This window comes from Rhinopithecus bieti, unplaced genomic scaffold, assembly GCF_001698545.2.
Source record: "Rhinopithecus bieti isolate Rb0 unplaced genomic scaffold, ASM169854v2 scaffold_36840, whole genome shotgun sequence".
Lineage (NCBI taxonomy): Eukaryota > Metazoa > Chordata > Mammalia > Primates > Cercopithecidae > Rhinopithecus > Rhinopithecus bieti.
Window position 1 is genome coordinate 2,387,405 of NW_016816502.1, and position 4,638 is coordinate 2,392,042.

Here is a 4,638-nt window from a genome sequence, read left to right on the forward strand (position 1 = left end):
ACTTTTGCGATCCTATCCTGAATTACTGACAATGCCCCGAAAAACGTTAAGTCTCTTGCCATAACTTGAACTTACGTGCTACAGTTAATAAAGAAGTCTTTAAAGAGCATTAAGGTCTTAAATAGCAAAAGCATTGTGATATTTCAGGGCTATTGCTAATCAGGGGAATCAAAGAACATATGGCAAAAGCTGTGCCTTTTATACTCTAAGTAGGACTGGGCAGGGGAAATTGTGAAGAAAATGAGATAGGTCTGAAGACATCCTGTGATTCCCTCACTCCTGGCAGCCCAAGTGGGCCCTGGCATTCCCAGTTATTCCCCAACCCCCACCCTCACAACATCATCATCCCCAATGTCTTTTGGTCTCAGAAATAGATCTGACAAATATCTTCACTCTGAGGTATCCATGTTAAGGTCGTGATGTATAAACACGACTAGGGAGTGAAAAATACACAAGTAAAGCTACACAAGTTTTAAACCAATAAATGAGCATGTAATTGTGGAACATGGGGCACTAAGAAGCTGGTTGAGGGAGAATTTGGAGAATGTCAGTTCTTCCTACAAAAGGTTGCCCTAATCCTAGAGGATAGTATTCTGAACTTCTTTGAAGAAAAGATACAACTTACAAGAAAATTCAGAGGGCATCAACTCCACCTGGAAGAAAATCCAGCTGTTTTTAAGTTCTGATGTTTTGTTTCAATTTATTATTTTTTTCCTGCCAGTCATTTATAGTTGTAGAATGTTTAGAATTGGGTTAATGGGTACAAAAGTTCAGTTAGATAGAAGGAATACGTTCTAATATTTAATAGTATGGAAGGGAAATTATAGTTAATAACTTATTGTATATTTCAAAATAGCTAAAAGAGAAGAAGTGTAGTGTTCCCAACACAAAGAAAAGATAAATGTTTGATAACCAATTACCCTGATTTAACCATTGCATGTTGTACACATGTATCAAAATATAACATGTAACTCCAAATGCATACAAATATGATATATCAATTAAAGAAATCCAAGAAAGGGGTATCTCCATTTTCAGGATACCTCAAACCAAAATGTTCTTCAGCTGAAGTTGTCTGCTGTGGTGGGACTTGGGGAGAGACTAGACTGGAGGGGAGGAATGAGCCAGTGGTTGGGGGGTACACAGGAAGCTATCACAGGAGTTCTCAGCTGGGGAGATGGAAGTCAGCACTAGGAAAAGTCACAGGAGGATCAAATTATTCTCTTCACCTGTCTCTGGCTTCTCCAGCTGCCCCCATCCATCAACTGGTTTCCACAAATAACTGTCCCTTTAGAATCTTACTAAAAAAATGTTCTCAACAGAGGGTTCCTACTCCCACTCACATTACTGTGAAGATATAAGCTGGAATGTTTTACAAACAACCCAGCTGAACAGGTTGAGAGGGCAGATGTTAAGTTGAAATGTTGCAATGACTAATTTTGGTTCTTGGAAGACCAAACACTAGATGACATCAAGTATGTATTTTTAGCCTTATTTATAATGTGACAACATTTCACTCTCTCCTCATTGTCAAAGACTATTTCCAAAGGATTATGAAGGAAGATCTGACTTGCATTAAAGTCTTTGACTTTGAACACAGCACATGTTTTCCATAAGGAAATCAATAAAATTTGAGAGTAGAACTTGGATAATATATTTCATTTCTATTGCAGCACTCACCTAGATAATTTATAGTGCCTCATTTTAAACTTTGCAAAATCACTTGGATCTGTTCTTGTTCTTATTTTTTCTTGTTCATTAATTCGACAACTATTTATTTTGTACTTGCCATATAGCACAGGGACATATATATTCATAAATTGTTGGAGATAAACAGATATCTCAGCTCTGATGAACCTCACACTTTGAAGGGGGAAACAGCTCCATGCATGAAGAAACAATGAGAAATATTGTCTGATCATTAATATAAAGAGAGGTGTGAACAACATGTGAACCTGGGCTTTGCAAGAAGAGGCAGGACGAGCCAGGGAAGGCTTCATGGAGGAATCTGGTTTTGAAGGACATAGAAATTAGATAAGTGAGCAAAAGAGGTTCCAGATTGAAGGGCAATGTGTGCAAGCCTGTACTTCATATTCTAACATCACAGCATATGTACGACACTGTACCTAGCACAGTTGTACGTTATGTCATCAGTCCGTGCAATATGCTTTTGTACTTGACTCCATAAATCATGAAGTTTGACAACAGTGGTGCAATTTTTTTGTTGTTCTTGTTTTGTTTTTCTTTTTTTCCTTGTGATTAAGTTGGTGATCTCAAGCTTTAGCCTGTGAACGAATCAACCTGATTGATTAAACATGGGTGACCCAGGCCATCTTCTCAAAGGCATGATTCAGTTGATCTAGATGGGGCCTAGGAACCTGTATAGTGTTTTTAAAAGCCCTCTAGTGATTTTGATTAAGATCATCAGAAGATTATGCATTGAGAAACACTAGATTAGGGAGGATAGAAAGTAATGGAATTTCTGTTTCTTTTTTAGGTTTTTATTGCAGAAGAAGAAAATGAGGAAGAGAAAAGGTTGGTAAACAGTGTAGGACAAAGGAAAACAGAAGTAACTGAGAGAGGAATTGAGAGGTGTTGGCCAGTAGGAATCTAGGTATCAAGAAGATAAGCTGCTGATTGTCTGCGTTTAGGAGGGAGATTTGCACAGGAAGATACACAGTGTGAGAAAATAGCAATAATGCTATGTAATGTAAAAATCTCAACACAGAAATGGGCTGCAGCTATGCCAAGATAAAGCAGCCTTTTACAAATGTAGTAGAGAACAGTGACTGATGACAAAAAAAAGATTGGCTAGATTGCGCTGATAGTTTATTTGGATATTAAATAAAAGGTTGGCCTCAGAAAGTTTTTTATTGTGTTCCGGCACCATCTCTGCCAATTGTGTTCTGGAACACATCTCTTCGTGTTTATTATCTCATCACAATGAAAAGAGAGCAATGATGTTACAGACAATGCCATGGCTCACTGGAACCTGTTTGCATTGAAGCAACAGAAATTATCTTGCTTTTGCAGTTCCCTAATACTATTTATTTAATTGCTGGTTACATCATTACTTGTGATGTTGCATTATTCATTGTGACCCCATGAATATTGGCTTCCAATGACACTCAAAGGTTATTGTGCCAAGTTAAGTGCCACATATGTTCTTGTGATGACTACAAATGCAAGTTTTATGCAGAATATTCAGAAAAAATGGATAATAATTTATTTGTTATTCATGTTAAGTTTACAGATTGGAATTTTAGAGCATAAACTAGAGCAAAGTAACAACCGGCCATGTTTTCTTCTTTAACTTGTTAAATTTTAATGATGGATTCTGAGAATGTGATCCCTTTCTGTGTGGAGTCCACCTGTGCCTTCCATTCACTGCCGCTCTTGAGGAGAAGATGTGAGAGCCCAAGGGCAGGGCGAAAAGAGCAGTCCCATTTGCACAAGAAATGTTCATTTCGCATCTGTCATGGATTAAAACTAACCCAGGAGAGACCTCTATCATTGTACCAATCAGTCAAAAGAAGACAATGATGAGAAGCATCCATTGGCATCGCGGAGCAACAGAGTTCCCAGAGCACTTCTGGATGCAGGGTATGGACCCTGAAGAGGGGGGTGGAATGACTGCTTTGGGTGCCAGGGGGTGGGGGGCACATAAGTTGAGAGATCACTGTTCCCACCATCCTTAGGTGCTGTAGACAGTATGTGGCATCAGGGTTGAGATACAGATAAGCAAGAGCTGATGCATGGGACCACACATCTGGCTCAAACCCAAGTACCAGCAATGGTCCTCAGTAGCCTGGAGCCCAGAACTTATCTTTTCAGTGGGGTAAGAGCCACCCAAGTTAGTCATCCTGATGGTCCCATCTCACATAATCCCATGAAAGAAATGCTGCAAGAGTCAGCAGGAGTGATCCACTTGTCAGGCCACTGTCCTGGAACCTGCATCTGAACCATTCTCCTGGAGCCTATTAGCATGAGTTCTGATGCCCTTCAGGATCTTGTGCAGAGGAGAGGATTGGAGAGCATTTGGAAGAGAAGAAATAGGGTTTAATATCAGGACATCGTGCCCAGACAGCATTGCTAGACTTAAGATTGAGTTCAGGCAACTGAGGAGACTTAGAAAATGCTGAGGAAGTCATACAAAAACAAGAAGTCTCAAACAGGGGCCCTCCTTATCCAGAACTCAGGGCAGTACTGCTGTCTGGATTCCTAATCCCAATTCTATAAACTTTGCTATCTTGAATAAGTTATTTAACTGAGCCTCTGTTTCTTTACAGGTAAAATGGGGACTATGTCTTACAAAATTGCAAAAATTACATGAGCAATTTATAAAGTGTCCAGCATAGTAATGCTTGGTAAGGTTAGCTATTGCTAGCTACTCATACCTCATCCAGGGATGTGGGTGGGGTCTGCCTGAGTTGTTTGGGTCTATAAACATCTTGTTGCATTTGGGCAAATTCTTCTATATAGAAAGCATTAGGTTGGTGCAAAAGTAATTGTGGTTTTTGCCATTAAAAGTAATGCCATTAAAAGTAACCTTATACTGTTTGTTTCTGATTATAAAAATGATGTTTGTTTTAGGAAACTTGAAAACTGTACAAAACATTAACTTATTCACAACATATA